This window comes from Kogia breviceps, chromosome 9, assembly GCF_026419965.1.
Source record: "Kogia breviceps isolate mKogBre1 chromosome 9, mKogBre1 haplotype 1, whole genome shotgun sequence".
Lineage (NCBI taxonomy): Eukaryota > Metazoa > Chordata > Mammalia > Artiodactyla > Physeteridae > Kogia > Kogia breviceps.
Window position 1 is genome coordinate 111,022,742 of NC_081318.1, and position 18,757 is coordinate 111,041,498.

Genomic DNA, 18,757 nt, shown 5'->3' on the forward strand with positions numbered 1-18,757 from the left:
AGTATATATTCTGTAATGGTAAAATCAATCCAAAGCAGATAAAATCAAGACATGTTTAATAAAACTACTGAAACTTAAATTTTAAAAATCACCTTTGCATATGGGCAAAAAGATAAAATTTCTTATAACTGAAAGTAATCCATATCCATCAGACTTTTCGGAATAATACTTTATTATCTGGAGACAGTAGATTTCCATGTTTAAGATATTCAAAGAAAGAATGATGTAAACCAAGAATTTAATAACCAATGAAATTGACGTTCAAGTATAAATGAAATAGAGTTATGAATATATGAGAACTCAGGGAATATTTATTTTATGTGTCCTTAATGAATAAATTAGAGAATAGTTTTCAGAAAACCAACAGACTGTTAAGAGAATTTTCCACGTACAATCTTTGGTGACTATTACATATAATTAAAGGTAGAATTTATATGGAAAGATGAAGTTAATAGTGACAAAATAGTTTTGTCACTGTTGAAATGACCTAACATCATAAAATAATACAATAAATAAAAGTAGAGGCAGACACATGGAAAGCAGTAAAATCCTTGTTGATAATAAATGGCTAAAAATGACTATTTGTTCAAACATATCCTTGGAGAAAGGAAGGGCAGGGAAATGACACCAGACAGCAACAGGCAGTACCCACAAAAGAAGTAATAGGAGAAAGGTAAACTGTGCTTGCCACAATAAGAAAATTCAAAACAATATTGAGAAATTTGGAAGAAAATTCTGCAATGACCTAAAATGAAAATATAGAAATAAAATCTTAAGTAACTATATTAAAAACATTGTGGGTGGTAAGAAATATAGAAGCTCTAGGCAGAAGGAACAAAATATATGGACTTACAATCCCAAAAGGAGAGAGCTGTAAAATTAGGGCAGTTGCAGTATTTGAAAAATCAATGGCTGAGAACTTTCTGAATCTAACAGAAAGTATTGAATTACAGTTTCTAGAAGGCCAGCCCATCAGCCCCAAGCACAGCTGGTGGAAAGTACAGATGAGAGAGAGAGAGAGAGAGAACACAAACTAATGGCCTCCAAAGGGATAGAAAGAAAATTGACATCCCCATTTAAAAAAATAATAAATAAGATAATGGTAGTAGAAAAAAAAAAAAAAAGCCTTCCAATCTAGAATTCAAACTTATCTCAAATATATTTCCCTAATGAGGATGGAAGAAAAAAATTTCAGACAACAAAATGGGAGGCAATCTGTGACCCACAGAATTGTCCTAAAGGAAACATTGAAGGGTGTTTCTGTCGTGGAGGAAAGATAAATTGAGAGGGAAAGTTCACAAGATGGAAAGGAGCAGAAAGCAGTGAAAAACATAATTGTATGTGGACATATTGTCCCTAAATGTGGGTCCCTAACCTCACGTCCCAGTGTTCATACCATGGTTCGCCTTGGCAGCCTGTCCCCAAGCCCTCAAAACCACCACAGCATACCTTTCTGTTTCCTCCTGGTGAGAAAATGAAAATGCTTTTTTTTTTTTTTGCTCTGAGTCATGAGAATTGTTACAACCCACATTTTGTAAAAATGTGGTGATATTCTATTAATATTATCAGCACAGTCAATAATAGGGATTTCTTCTGCACTTTAGTTATTACTCTCCACAACTGCTACAGTGAGGTCAGCTATGATTGATTTTCCTATTTTACAGGGATTGCAGCAATGTGCCATGGTGGGAGAAATTTCCAAGCCTATCTGTAGTCTTTGATGCACAGTTAGTATAGGAAAATACAGGAACTGAATGTCTAGACTGCTGTCAGCTGGATGAAATCTTTTGTCAGAGCACAGCCTGATAGAAATGGATATCTCTTACACTTGTATACCAACACTATTTCATGTCAGATACTGATTTGTTGCCATTGGACGCTCACCTTTTCTGAAATTATAGACAGCTTGCATTTCAAATGTGTATGTGATATCAGAAATACACAAATTTCTACTTCTTTCCTCCAGAAGAACTTTTTCTTCATCAAATACATGATTGAATAGTATCAAAAAACAGTTTTCCTCTAGGCAAAAGTAGAATAGATTGTAGTATGTGAAGTGAGTTTTGCTGCTTTAAAGAATAATGTTTTTGTTATTAGGTCTATGCTAGGAGCTTAATTACCTAACAATTCACTCAGAGAAGAGGAATAATAAGAAAAAGGAAATGTTCCTTATTGAACATGATTTTAATTTCATTCCTCTATGGTGCTTTTCCCTTCCAACAGAAAGACATTAGATCAGTCACTGAGGTGATTACCATCTATGCCTTAAGCACAAAGACATTATATCTTACCAAACTTCACCCAAGATAGCATATGAGGTTGTAAATTTTCATCAACAGTAAAGACTTCAAAACAAAAATGATCAACTAGTATGAATTGATAATTTAATTGATAATTTAATTTAATACAGGAAATACTAACCCTGTACCCTCATGCTCCACTCAACAACAGCAGACTCGCACACATTCTTTCAGCGGAACGTTCCCAATATAGACCACAGCTTAAAATTGAAAACTTTAAAAACTGTGAATCTTTGTATCCATATCTAGCATATTTTTTGACCACAATAAAATTGAACTTGAAATCAGTAACAGAAAAGGTATCTGGAAAATAGGCAAATATTTGAAAATTGTTTAAATAACACACCTCTTAAGTAACCCTCATATCTACACAAAACCCAGTACACAGACATGTATGTATGGTACATTTCCTCATAATTTTCACACATTGAGAGAAATGCACAACAGACCATTAGATAAACAAACTTGCAGATCAGTACAATAATACTATTTAGCAGTAAAAAATAACCAACTACTGAAATATGCAGCGACAAGGATAGGTCTTAATGTATTCTGGTAAAGAAAAAGAAGCTAGACTTAAAAAGGTGCATAGTTAATAGCTCCATTTACATTTTAGTTTGGAAAAATATACAATAGGGTCAGAAAACAGGTAAGTAGCCACCAGTGATGTGGGTGGGGGCTGGAGGGAAGGACTGTTTGCCAAGGAAAGAAAGGGAACATTTTAGGGTAAAGATTTGAAATGCGTACCTTGATTGCTGTGGTACTTATATCACTATATGCATTTGTCAACATTCATAGCACAGTGCCTTAAAAATGTGGAAGTCATATGAAGCAGGAAACTGTGCAAAGGTTAATGTATGCAAACTGTATCTAAAGAAATGTAACTTAAAAACAATGAAGTCTCTTTCAGTCTGCCCCAACATGGAATAAGCTAGACCTTTGTACCTGGGGAACAAAACAGAACTTCTGTGGGGGATGGCACGGGACACCGTTAAGGTTTTTTTAAAAAAATGTTTCCCATAGATACAATGGTAAAACTAAACTTATGGATAAAACTTAAGGATAAAAGCAATTTTATTCCAAGAGGACACGAGTGTTTCTTTGCAATGAATACAGTTAGCCAAGCAAAATTACTTTAAACTTGACTTTTTTGTTGTTTTTGGAAGAGTTAAATATTTATGCAGCAAAAAGTATTCCCAAACCGTAGGAAGTAGGTGTTAAATTTCAAAAACATTCAAGATTTTCAATTTTAAGAGTATGTTAGCAGGGCTTCCCTGGTGGTGCAGTGGTTGAGAGTCCGCCTGCCGATGCAGGGGACACGGGTTCGTGCCCCGGTCCGGGAAGATCCCACATGCCGCGGAGCGGCTGGGCCCGTGAGCCATGGCCGCTGAGCCTGCGCGTCCGGAGCCTGTGCTCCGCAACGGGAGGGGCCACAACAGTGAGAGGCCCGCGTACCGCAAAAAAAAACAACAAAAAACAGTATGTCAGCAATGCATCTCAGTTGCTTTCCCAGTAGCTGCAGTCTTTCTTTGATGACTCTGGCACTTCATATGACTAAATATCTTAAATTATATTATTATAGTGTGTATTTCCTAAGAACATGCATTGAAATCTGTTAAAATTAAAAGGATCTTCTAAGGCATAGTTAGTTTTGTTTGGTATCTTGCATGGAACTAAGTCTAATGAGGGCAAAATTAGATAAAGTTCATGAGTCAGTGACCAAAACAGCAATATAAAATACTTAATTTTCAAATATGAATTATGTGAAGATGTCAATATTCTCAATTTAATGTGATTTTAAATTCATTGGTGGGTCATTTTGCCAGTTAATTGTTTCATGAAAAAATTGTAGCTACAAATTTCATCTCCCTTCTAGTAACACTATTGCAAATGCATCCAGATTCAAGCAAAAGGGGATCCTCATTGTACAAATAAATGTCCTTAATGTTCATTACATAGGCTCAGCAGCAGAAAAGTCAGAGGTCCTAGGAAATGGTGCATAATACCAAAGGAACATTGTTTAGTCAAGTTATTTCTGGTCTTTTAAACCTCAGGACATTGTTATATAAATGTATAGCTCCTCCATATAGCTTTTTTAAAGCATTTTTTAAAAACTGAAGTATAGTTAATTTACAATGTCATGTTAGTTTCAGGTGTACATCAAAGTAATTCAGTTATACATATATATATTCTTTTTCAGATTCTTTTCCATTATAGGTTATTACTAGATATTGAATATAGTTCGCTGTGCTATACAGTAGGTCCTTGTTGTTTATCTATTTTATATACAGCAGTGTGTATGTGTTAATTGCAAACTCCTAATTTATCTCCTCATCCACCCCCACTATCCCCTTTGGTAACCATAAATTTGTTTCCTATGTCTGTGTGTCTATGATAATCTCTAGGTCCATCCATGTTGCTGCAAATGGCATTATTTCATTCTTTTTTATGGCTGAGAAGTATTCCATTGTATATATGTACTACATCTTCTTGATCCATTCCTTATCCATGTTCGATGGACATTTAGGTTGCTTCCATGTCTTGGCTATTGTACATAGTGCTGCTATGAACATTGGGGTGCATGTATCTTTTTGAATTAGAGTATTATCCAGATATTTACCCAGGAGTGGGATTGCAGGATTATATACAGTAGCTCTATTTTTAGTTTTTTAAGAAACCTTCATACTGTTTTCCATAGTGGCTGCACCAATTTACACTCTCACCAACAGTGCAGGAGGATTCCCTTTTCTCCACATCTTCTCCGGCATTTATTATTTGTAGACTTTTTTTTTTTTTTTTGCGGTACGCGGGCCTCTTGCTGTTGTGGCCTCTCCCGTTGCGGAGCACAGGCTCCGGACGCACAGGCTCAGCGGCCACGGCTCACGGGCCCAGCCGCTCCGCGGCACGTGGGATCCTCCCGGACCGGGGCATGAACCCGCGTCCCCTGCATCGGCAGGCGGACTCTCAACCACTGCGCCACCAGGGAAGCCCTATTTGTAGACTTTTTAATGACGCCATTCTGACTGGTGTGAGGTGATACCTTACACCAGTGATACAATAAGGTGATACCTTATTGTAGTTTTGATTTGCATTTCTCTAATAATTAGTGATCATGAGCATTTTTTCACGTGCCTTTCAGCCATCTGTACGTCTTCTTTGGAGAAGTGTCTACTTAGTACTTCTGCCCATTTTTTGATAAAGGATTTGTCTACTAAGGCACAGTCATGCCTAATAAGGATAGTGTCTACTTGCAATTATTCCATCCAAATTAAATATTGAGAAAACAAGCCAAAGGTTTTCTGTTTCTAATCAGGTAGGCTACCCCTTAGTACTCATACAAAATGACTAAATATTATGCATTTTAAAGAGAAATCTTTCCAGGACATCTGTTATATTTTAAAATATTAAATTGTATCTGTGTGTCAAAGTATTTTATTTCAGTTTAATGAAAATTCTTAATAGGACGATTGAGAACACCATAGGAAGAATATATTTATTTATATCCCAGATCAGAAGTAACAAAATTTTTATTTTTTTTCCTGTGTGTGTGGTGTTACATAATTGGGAGTTTTTAAAATCTTCACTCGTCTAAAGTAACATTTTTTATATTATTACATGAAGAAGACTCATTAAAATGCATTTTCTGGTCATTTTGGAGGGTATATTTAAGCAAAAATAACATACTCAGTGGATTTAAGCAGAAATTCGTTTTGCTGTTAAAAGTATTACGGCAAAATATGTCTGCATATAAATTCTATTAGCATTTTGAATTATTAGGATAAATTCCTGAAAGTGGGATTTTCAGGTCAATATGAAAAATGTATTTAGGGTCTTTGATATGTATTGTCAATTTTTTAAAAAGTAATGTATAGTTAAGGTTTCACCATCAATATATGAATGCTTGTGTCGTTCTACCTGTTATAATTTACTATTGTTAATTAAAATTCAGTTTGATAATTCAAAGATTTTACTGATTATTTTTTGAATGTACATTTTATTATACATTGAAATGTTTTTCTATTTCTCACATATAGATTGTTGATTCTTATCCATTACTAAATTTCAAACTATATTCTTTATATGTTTCTTGCCTAATTAAATAATTTCACATATTAGGGATATTAACACATAGTCATATTAACACATTAGTACATAATTTATAACAAATATAGTGTTAGGTACTATATTTATTACTTTTCTGACTACATAATAAGCTATATTTATTGCAAAAATATACATATAAAAACCCCAAATCCTACAACACAAAAATAAAGCTTAATAATATTTCATATACATTCATAAGTATGATACACATACATAAACCTATTAGTATATATTCAATATAGGAAATATAATTGTAAATAATCCTTCTCTTTAAAGACCTTTTTATTAATTTTTTTCATAGAATTATTTTAATAGCTGTCAAATATTCCAAAATGTGGAAATACTTCATTATTTTCATCATTTTCTTTGCTAGTTCCATGTAGGTATTATTTAGATAAATAGTACAGCCTTTTTTTCAAATTTAAGTAAAAAGTAACATTAAAATGTTGAATTATATTTTATAAAATTAAAACTATTCTGTAGTGAATTGGCATTTTTCTATCTTGAAAACTCTTATTAGCCATACATATTTCTCTATTCAAACCTTTGGGATTTTCCTAATGTAGTTTCTATGTATTTCTCCATGTTTTCATGAACTAATATACTTTTATTTATACTGTGGATGAGATAATTCCTTAAAAATAATTTACAATGAGTTATATCTGAAGTAGTTGGATATTTTTTTCTGTCACAGGATGTTTATTAAGCTCTCTCCTTCAACCTAACACATTTTTCCTTTTAAGTGTAAAAACCATCCTGTATAACTCAGTGATTTATCAAAATGTGAATACTGCCCAGATAAAGAAATAGAACACTTCCAGAACCCCTAAGAAATAACCCTCATGATTTCTCTGAAACACTGTCTTTTCGCTGACCTGAAGTGTATCATCATTCTAATATTGATAGTAAATACTCTTTTGCATTTTTAATCATACTACCATGCAAACATATACATATAAATTATTCCTTTTTAAAAAAATTTTGTGTAAATGGACTCAGAGTTAATGTTATTTTTGCCTCTTTCATCTGGTCAAAATTTCATTTGAAAGCCATCGATACTGTTCTCTGCAGATGTAGTCTGTGAATATTTACTATTCTCTAGTGTTTCATTGTATTTATAATTTATTTTTTCATGCTCTTCTTGATGTATATTTTTATTATTTCCATTTTGGGTAATAATGTATATATAATTACACTGCTGTGAATATTCCTGTGAACAGGAGTGTGCCTTGTTCTTAGGTAAAAACCTAGGAGGAGAAATTCATTTTCATATTTAATGGATGATATTTAACATTTTTAAGGTGGTATTACAAATACTACTAATTCATACAGTTTTCACACCAGCAGTTTATGAGAGTTCCTGTTGATCCACATTTTGACAAATATTTTAAAAATTATCATCGTATAGGTGACTGTGCTGAGATACCACGTTGATAATTTTGTTGGACTTTTCCTCATGAGAAATGTGATTAAGCATTTTTTTTTGTTGTTATTACCATTTGGATGTCCCAATTTGGGAACTTTTGGTTCAGCTGTGTGTGTGTGTGTGTGTGTGCGCGCGCGCGTGCGTGCTTTTGGTTCAGCAGTGTGTGTGTGTGTGTCTGTGTGTGTCTGTGTGTGTGTGTGTGTGTGAGATGTATAGATAGAGACAGAGGGAGAGAGAGGGAGCAAGAGATTGCTGTATGATTTACAGCATGCATCTTTAACTTATAATACTCAAATGTGAATTGATATTATACCACTTCAGCCGAATGTGAGAGTTGCACCAGAGCGTATTTTCATCTCTCTTCCCCTGATATCCTTTGGGCTATTGTTATCATACAAATATATCTACATATATCTATATGTGTTTATCATATGTTTACATATGTGGGAAACCAGTCCAAACACTGTTCACTAATTTGGAAAACCGTACCCCTCATTTTATCAAATATTTTTTGTATAGGCCCTTTGTCTTCTTGGATTGCATCTTCCCAAATTTGGATTGCTTATTATTTTTCCACAGGCAAATGATACTCTGGTCATTTTTCTCTAATTATATTTCTTGCTGTGCTTTATTTTGCTATAGTATCTTTGTAATTTTCACACCTGTTTTTATCTGCGATCTCTAAGCTGTTAATCTTACCCAGTTTATATTTTATTTCAGATTATTTATTTTCCATCACTAGAAGTTATTTTGAAGTTATTACAAGTTCTGGATTCCAAACAAAAATTAACAGGCATGCAAAGAATGAGGGTGATATGATTCAATCAATAGATTCTGAAACAACAGATATAATGACACTAACAAACAAGGACATAAATCAAGTTATAAATATGTTCTATGTGTTAAGGAAGGATGAAAACCAAAACCATGGTAAGATTCCTTGTCTCAAAATCTACTGATAGTAGTAACATAGTCACTACAGCTTTCTTAGGATTAGTGTGGCTTATATTTTTTTCCATCTTTAAATATTAAACCATCTTTGTCTTTAAAATAAAAGTATGTTTTCTTGTTGTTTTTATCCAGTCTGACATTATCTCCAATTTATTTTGAGTGGTTCTTTACATATAATGTGATCATATATGTTTATATGGGTTTAAATGTACCATCTTTCTTGTTTTCAATTTGTCTAATATGTATATTTTTTTATTATTTCCTGGTTTCTTTGAATGAGTTGATATTTATAGTATTCTCTTTTAAAAGCTAATGGACTTGAGCTAATACTCTTCCTTTTTAATGTATTTGCATATGTATTAATAGTTCTAAATTTATGACAGTTTTTCATGATTTAGTATTATAACACTTCACATGTAATGTAAAAACCACCCCTACTAGGTTTCTGTGTCATTGTCATTACACGTATTATATCTACATGCATGATAAACTCTGTAATATATGGTTATTAACTTGCCTTTACACAATTTACTTTCCCACAGAGAATGTAAGACATGTGAACATTACACTGCTCTGTATCAATATGTGTGCATATTCGGTGCTCTTCATTCCTTTATTTAGATCCGAATTTTCATCTTTTATCATTTTCCTTCAACCTAAAAAGCTCCCTTTAAAATTTTCTATGCTGAACATCTATCTGCACGGTAAGTAACTTTTCAAATCTTGTATATCAAAAAACAGTTTTAGTTAATTTTCATTTTTTAAAATATATTCTCTCTATATAGAAAAATCCTAGTTGAATAGATTTTTTTTCCTTACTTCACTCCATCTTTTTTGACCTGCATCGTTTTCAGTGAGAATCAGTGGATTGTAAATTACTATTCCCTCTGTGTTATTGTCTTCTTTTACTCTAGTGAGCCCTGGTCTGGTTTTTGTAGACCTTTCCTAGATTGGGATTTATTGAGCCTCTTGGATGTGTGTGTGTGTGTGTGTGTGTGTGTGTGTGTGTGTCTTTTTTTTTTCTCTAATTTGGAAGAAATATCACCTATTACATATTCAATTTTTCTTCTACCTCAGTTTCTCTTTTTCCTCTTCTGCATCTCAAATTGCACATATGTTTGATAATGGTATTGCCCTCTGGTGGTCCAGATTTTGTTCATTTTTTTTCACTATTTTTTTCCCCATCTTCATCCCCTTAAATCTTTTTATCTGCAGTTTCCCATATGCTGTTAACTCACTGAATGGTTTTTTCCACATATTCTACTTTCCAGTTCAAGGATTTCAATTTTGTTCTAATATTCTCTATTTTCCTACTGATATCATACTCTCTTCACTCATTATATTTGTCTTTTTCTTTACTTCTGTAAGTAGGAATATAATACATGTTTTAAAATAGAGAACAAATGTATGGACACCAAGGGCGGAAAGCGGGGGTGGGTGGTGGTGTGATGAATTGGGAGATTGGGAGTGACATATATACACTAATATGCATAAAATGGATAACTAATAAGAACCTGCTGTATAAATAAATAAATATAAAGTAAAATAAAATAATTGCCTGTTTCAATATTGCTATCATTTCTGGGTCTGTTTAGATGCTCTTTTCCTGGTATGTAATATATTAGCCCCAAGTTCGGGTACAGTGTTTTAAAGAACTGAGATTTATTTGTGTTTTATGCCTTTAAAAGCTGTTGATTTTTTTTTTCTTGGAAGGCAGTTAATCTCCACTGACCATTTTGATGCTTGTTTTTAGGCCTTGACAGGAAAAGCACACGAGTTTGACTTGGTATTACTCTGATACGAGACGTTCTGAGGGTCCAAGCCCACACCTCTGTTTCTCTGCAGTTTCCACCTTTGGAATTTCTGTTCACCTTACAGTTACCTAGTGGCTGTTCTCTTCCAGGTCACAAAACATCGCTTTTCATGGACAACGAAGCATGCAGTCAAGAACTTGGTGACACCTAGCCCTGTCTCCGTGAAGGTGGCACAGAAGCTGGCGGCTCAGCCTCGCAGAGGTCTGTTCTTTACCCCTCACCTCTGCAGGATCGTTTTACTCTGTTAGGCCCTTACTTTCTGGGCTTCAGTCTGGAATGTACTTCTAGCCAGAACGCCACTTTGATACCTTGCCTGTTTCCCATTTCTCAGAGGGCACATTATCTAATCTCTGAAAAGACTTCTTTCATATTCTCTCCAGGTGTATAGTTTTCAAAGGCAGAATGGCTAGTCTGGTGATAGCTACTTTATTATGGCCAGAATCAGATACGGTATTTGTCAGTTTTTTTTTTTTTTTAATATCAATGTTATTTATGACTCTAAAAGAAAAGTGTGAAGGTACGATTCCTTATCTCATATTCTCTGGAAGAGCTAATGCAGTGTTACTATTATTTCTATTTAAAGACTTACTGGAATTCACTCTTGAAGTCAGATAAGTTTGGAAATTTCTTTTAAGGTAATTCTTTATTACAAATTCAATTCCATTAATAGATGTAGAACTATTAAGTAATTAAGAAATAATTACAAGAGCTCTGAAAAAGTAGGTTTTTACAAAAGAAAAATGTTTGCCTTCAGACTTGCAAAAATCCTAATATCCACAGCTTCAAAGGATTTCATATTGTGAAGCAAATATTCTATCTTCAGACAGGCTATCATTTATGTGTGGGAACTAAGGAATTTAGACAAGCAAGGACTGAGAAAGTGTCCTTTTTAAAAAAAAATTACTTGAAATATTTCAGCAGCTTGAGAGATGAATGAACCTTTCAAATCAGTGTTTTTATAAAAAGAAGATAAAAAATGAACACCAGAGAAACTTTAGCAAAATTGGACCTGAGGGAGCAAACTACCCATAAGCTTAGCTTAAAGAACAAATATAAAATAATGTAATAGAATTAAGAGTGTATTTATCTTCATTTATTATTATACAGCAATGGCATATGGATCAAAGATTTCATCTCCAGTGGATCTAAAACAATGTAATACTGAAATACTTAAATACAAGAGATGGGCAACGACTTCCAGTTGCAAATGATGCAAATTCAACTCAGGTCAGCTCAAGTGAAAGTCCCCTAGTTGACTTACCTACTGGGATGTGGGCTGGTTTTAAACACAGCTAATGCAATAGCTCAAAATGTTGCTTGGGGCATGTCTTTCCCTTTCTTCATTTTTGGGCTCTGAATATCTCTGATTGACCTAATTCTATAAGTAAGCTTATCTCCTCATGGCAAGAGTGAGGGCTGCTGGAATCCCAGACTTACAGCAACTCATGGAGCCAGAATTGTTTAGGCTCGATTCATGATCCCACCTTGGTGCCTGGAGATGGAAAGCTTGAGTCAGATAGGGTGTGTTCCTCGTAAGAAAACAGTATATCCAGAAGAAAGGAGGAAAGAGTTCTGGACCAATAAAATTAACTTGAAAAAAGACAAGGGAAATTAACAAACCCTTGACCATAATTATTTTTCTATTTAATTCATGTCTATGTATGTATAGTCTATGTTGTAAACAATATAACGCATCACATACTTTAATATTAATTATGAATTATAGCGTTATTACAATATAGAAAAGAAGAGAGGACATTTGATCTCTTTAAAATAAAGTGCCTTAAAAACTATAACCAGAGAGAAACACTTTTATTATTTAAGTGAACTTATTCCAGAAAAAAAATATTTTAAAATGTTGCTGCACTTCATGTTGAATGACTGTCTAGTATTTTATTTTACGTATGGAATTTAAAGGGCTAACTGTCTAATAACGAATATTTAGATATTTCTGTTTAAGTGTGTGGGAGGCTGTGGGTGGGTATGTAGGGAGGGAGAGAGAGAGAAAATTCCTTACATGTTTAAATTTAGGTCTAAAACTATGCCAAGCACAGGGCATATCAAAGCTTATCCTAAAGCTTCTGAAATGTTTGACGTTTGAGTTTTTCTTCCGTCCAAATAACTTTAGTAATAATAACAAAGACATTGTGAAACGTGGAGATTTTCCATCTCATGTTGGGTGTCGCTGTTTTCTGGGCTTAACCCAACTGCGGTCCATCCAAGAGGAATGAGGAGCTGGGTGCTGAGTGGTTAAGTTGGGCTGTACTCTCAGCTTGGTGGAGGCGAATAACGGGCAAAGGGCTGGAATGATGGCTTGAAAGTTTGTCAGCGTCCGTTCACGGTGGACCAGGAAAGCTGGCTTGAAGGAATCGAGTTTCTGTTTTACTCAGTGAAGAAAAAGGAGACTAATACTCCCAAATCTCCTCTTCAGGCAGTGAATTGATTGGAATAGGTAAAGTTTACTTTAAAATATTATATGGAGACAAAGAGTAGACGCTTTTATTATCTAGGTTCAATGCCACTGATCTCCAGTTTTTCTTTGCAGGGAATACATCAATGTCCTGTTTCCTTCAGATCTGTACAATTAATTCTGGTATGTTCAGCCCGATTCGAAAGGCAAAACTGTCCATAAACGCAGCCTGTGTTCTACGTCCCAACTTCAGGTACAAATAGCTTTCTTTTATGGCTCTCCAGATGTGTATCTCTTAGTGCTATATATCCTCTTGATCTTGCAAATACACTGGCGTCTTTATCTTTCTTGTAAGTAAATTACAACTAAATAGTATAGACGAACACTATACCTTGAAGCCGTAACTCTTTGTTAAATGACCCTGTATAACAACATTAACTTAGATGTAATGTAAATTTAAACTGTTTCTTTTTTGTTGGGTTTGTAGCAGGATTACTGTAAACAATTTCTACACGGACCTTGAGCTTACATTATGTATTGTTTATGCATTGTGCCTCCTCTGCGTGTTACCTTCTCACTCTTTCCTAGGCTTGGTTCATTATTGCAAGCATATAAAATATAAGACAGCTCTTTCAGATGTTAGCCAATAAAAAGTATTTTTCCTTTGCCTCTCAAGACATCAGTTCATTTTATGATTCAGTTAATTTAAAAATATACATCTGAGAATTAAAGAAATAGCTGCAGGCACTAAGCATGCCTAGAGCCATCATTCCTACTCCTTTTTGTTTGTTCCCAAACTTTATTAGAAACATCATTTTTTCCTCTGTGTGAAAATTATTTTTTAAAACTTAGCTTGAGAATTCTGTATCGAGGAAGAATATAATAAACATTAAAGAAGCTGACTGGGAACGATGAGAAGCAATGATAAATATGTTTAGACACTTATCACAGTAAACTATACTTAAATTCTTTTCGAAGGAGGAAGAGCCACAAGCAGAGCCCACTGCTCCTTCAAGGACAAGTGTAGGTCCTATAATACGTCTGACTCTGCCATCCCACAGAGGTGGGATGGGGTCACAAGTAAACAGGATCTGCTAATCAGAAGAGGCTGATATAAAAGTAATCAAGAAAAAAAACATGGCGGAAGAGTAAGACGCGGAGATCTCCTTCCTCCTCACAGAGACATCAGAAATACATCTACACGTGGAACTTCTCCTATAGAACACCCACCGAACGCTGGCAGAAGACCTCAGACCTCCAAAAGGCAAGAAACTCCCCACGTATCTGGGTAGGGCAAAAGAAAAAAGAATAAACAGGGACAAAAGAATAGGGACGGGACCTACGCCAGCGGGAGGGAGCCGTGAAGGAGGAAAGGTTTCCACACACTAGAGGCCCCTTCGCGGGCGGAGACTGCGGGCGCCGGAGGGGGAAGCTCCGGAGCCGCGGAGGAGAGCGCAGCAACAGGGTGCGGAGGGCAAAGCGGAGAGATTCCCGCAGAGGATCGGTGTCGACCGGCACTCACCAGCCCGAGAGGCTTGTCTGCTCGCCCGCCGGGGCGGGCGGGGCCGGGAGCTGAGGCTCGGGCTTCAGTCGGATCCCGGGGAAAGGGCTGGAATTGGCAGAGTGAAGACAGCTTGAAGGGGGCTAGTGCGCCACGGCTGGCCGGGAGGGAGTTCGGGAGAAGTCTGGAGCTGCCGAAGAGGCAAGAGACCTTTTCCTCCCTCTTTGCTGCCTGGGCGCGAGGAGAGGGGATTAAGTGCGCCCCTTAAAGGAGCCCCAGGGGCGGGCGCGGAGCTGCCGAAGAGACAAGAGACTTTTTCTTGCCTCTTTGCTTCCTCGGGTGTGAGGTGAGGGGATTAAGAGCACCGCGTAGAGGAACTCCAGAAACGGGCACGAGCCGCGTCTATCGGCACGGACAGTAGAGACGGGTGTCGGACGCTAAGGTTGCTGCTGCCGCCACCAAGAGGCCTGTGTGTGAGCGCAGGCCACTCTCCACACCGGCCCTCCCGGGAGCCCGTGCGGCCCGCCACTGCCGGGGTCCCGGGATCCAGGGACAGCTTCCCCGGGAGAACGCACAGCGCGCCTTGGGCCTGTGCAGCGTCACGCCGGCCTCTGCCGCCGCGGACTCGCCCCGCCCCCGTGCCACTCCCTCCCCCCAGCCTGAGTGAGCTGGAGCCCCCGAATCAACTGCTCCTTTAACATCGTCCTGTCTGAGCGAAGGGCAGTCGCCCTCGGACAACCTACACGCAGAGGCGGGGCCAAGTCCAAAGCTGAACCCCAGGAGCTGTGCGAACAGAGAGGAGAGGGGGCGGTCTCTCCCAGCAGCCTCAGAAGCGGCGGATTAAAGCTCCACAATCAACTTGAAGTGCCCTGCAGCTGTTGAAAACCTGAATAGACAACGAATCATCCCAAGTTGAGGAGGTGGGCTTTGGGAGCAAGATATACTATTAGTTTCCCCTTTTTTTTCTTTTTGTGAGTGTGTATGTGTGTGCTGCTGTGAGATTTTGTCTGTATAGCTTTGCTTGCACCATTTGTCCTAGGGTTAGACTGACCCATTTTTCTTTTTTCTTTGTTTTTTTTTTTAAGGAAATTTTTCTTCTTAAAAATTATTTTTTATTTTAATAACTATACTTTATACTACTCTGTCTTCTCCCTTTCTTTCTTCCTTTCTTCCTTCCTTTCTTCCTTCCTTCCCCCCTTCTTTCCTCCCTTCCTCTGCACCTTCCTTCCTTCCTTTCTTGCTTCCTTCCTTCATTTCTTCCTTCCTTTCTTGCTTCCTTCCCTCCCTCCCTCCTTCCTTCCTTTTCTTTCCTTTCTATTTATTCTACCTTTTATTTTGAGCCGTGTGGATTAAAGGTTCTTGGCACTCCAGCCAGGCACCAGGGCAGTGTCCCTGAGGTGGGAGAACCAACCTCAAGACACTAGTCCACAAGAGACCTCCCAGCTCCACGTAATATCAGACGGCGAAAATCTCCCAGAGACCTCCATCTCAACACCAAGACCCAGCTTCACTCAAGGACCAGCAACGAACAGTGCTGGACACCCTATCCCCAACAAAGAGCAAGAGAGGTCTACAGCCCCATCCATTAGCAGAGAGGCTGCCTAAAATCATAATAAGGTTACCAACATCCCCAAACACACCACCAGACGAGGACCTGCCCACCAGAAAGACAAGATCCAGCCTCATCTACCAGAACAGAGGCACTAGTCCCCCCAACCAGGGAATCTACTCAACCCACTGAACCAACCTTAGCCACTGGGGACAGCCACCAAAAACAACAGGAACTACGAACCTGCAGCGTGCAAAAAGGAGACCCCAAACAGTAAGATAAGCGAAATGAGAAGACAGAAAAACACACAACAGATGAAGGAGCAAGATAAAAACACACCAGACCTAACAGATGAAGAGGTAATAGCCAATCTACCTGAAAGAGAATTTAGAATAATGATGGTGAAGATGATGCAAAATCTTGGAAATAGAATAGACAATTTGCAAGAAACAGTTAACAGGGACCTAGAAGAAATAAAGAGGAAGCAAGAAACGATGAGCAACACAATAAATGAAATAAAAAATACTCTAGATGGGATCAATAGCAGAATAACTGAGGCAGAAGGACGGATAAGTGACCTGGAAGATAAAATAGTGGAAATAACTACTGCAGAGCAGAAGAAAGAAAAAAGAATGAAAAGAACTGAGGACAGTCTCAGAGATCTCTGGGACAACATTAAATGTACCAACATTCGAATCATAGGGGTCCCAGAAGAAGAAGAGAAAAAGAAAGGGACTGAGAAAATATTTGAAGAGATTATAGTTGAAAACTTCCCTAATATAGGAAAGGAAATAGTCAATCAAGTCCAGGAAGCACAGAGAGTTCCATACAGGATAAACCCAAAGAGAAACACGCCAAGACACATAATAATCAAACTGTCAAAAATTAAATACAAAGAAAACATATTAAAAGCAGCAAGGGAAAAACAACAAATAACACACAAGGGAATCCCCATAAGGTTAACATCTGATCTTTCAGCAGAAACTCTACAAGCCAGAAGGGAGTGGCAGGACATATTTAAAGTGATGAAGGAAAAAAACCTACAACCAAGATTACTCTACCCAGCAAGGATCTCATTCAGATTTGATGGAGAAATTAAAACCTTTACAGACAAGCAAAAGCTGAGAGAGTTCAGCACCACCAAACCAGCTCTACAACAAATCCTAAAGGAACTTCTCTAGGCAAGAAACACAAGAGAAGGAAAAGACCTACAAGAACAACCCGAAACAATTAAGTAAATGGTAATAGGAACATACATATCGATAATTACCTTAAATGTAAATGGATTAAATGCTCCCACCAAAAGACACAGACTGGCTGAATGGATACAAAAACAAGACCCATATATATGCTGTCTACAAGAGACCCACTTCAGACCTAGGGACACATACAGACTGAAAGTGAGGGGATGGAAAAAGATATTCCATGCAAATGGAAATCAGAAGAAAGCTGGAGTAGCAATTCTCATATCAGACAAAATAGACTTTAAAATAAAGACTATTACAAGAGACAAAGAAGGACACTACATAATGATCAAGGGATCGATCCATGAAGAAGATATAACAATTGTAAATATTTATGCACCCAACATAGGAGCACCTCAATACATAAGGCAAATACTAACAGCCTTAAAAGGGGAAATCGACAGTAACACAATTATAATGGGGGACTTTAACACCCCCCTGTCACCAATGGACAGATCATCCAAAATGAAAATAAATAAGGAAACACAAGCTTTAAATGATACATTACACAAGATGGACTTAATTGATACGTATAGGACATTCCATCCAAAAACAACAGAATACACATTTTTCTCAAGTGCTCATGGAACATTCTCCAGGATTGATCATATATTGGGTCACAAATCTAGCCTTGGCAAATTTAAGAAAATTGAAATCGTATCAAGTATCTTTTCCGACCACAACGCTATGAGACTAGATATCAATTATAGGAAAAGATCTAGTAAAAAATACAAACACATGGAGGCTAAACAATACACTACTTAATAACGAAGTGATCACTGAAGAAATCAAAGAGGAAATCAAAAAATACTTAGAAACAAATGACAATGGAGACACAACGACCCAAAACCTATGGGATACAGCAAAAGCAGTTCTAAGAGGCAAGTTTATAGCAATACAATCATACCTTAAGAAACAGGAAACATCTCGAATAAACAACCTAACTTTGCACTTAAAGCAATTAGAGAAAGAAGAACAAAAAAAACCCAAATTTAGCAGAAGGAAAGAAATCATAAAGATCAGATCAGAAATAAATGAAAAAGAAGTGAAGGAAACAATAGCAAAGATCAATCAAACTAAAAGCTGGTTCTTTGAGAAGATAAATAAAATTGATAAACCATTAGCCAGACTCATCAAGAATAAAAGGGAGAAGACTCAAATCAATAGAATTAGAAATGAAAAAGGAGATGTAACAACTGACACTGCAGAAATACAAAAGATTATTAGAGATTACTACAAGCAACTGTATGCCAATAAAATGGACAACCTGGAAGAAATGGACAAATTCTTAGAAATGCACAACCTGCCGAGACTGAACCAGGAAGAAATAGAAAATATGAACAGACCAATCACAAGCACTGAAATTGAAACTGTGATTAAAAATCTTCCAGCAAACAAAAGCCCAGGACCAGATGGCTTCACAGGCGAATTCTATCGAGCATTTAGAGAACAGCTAAC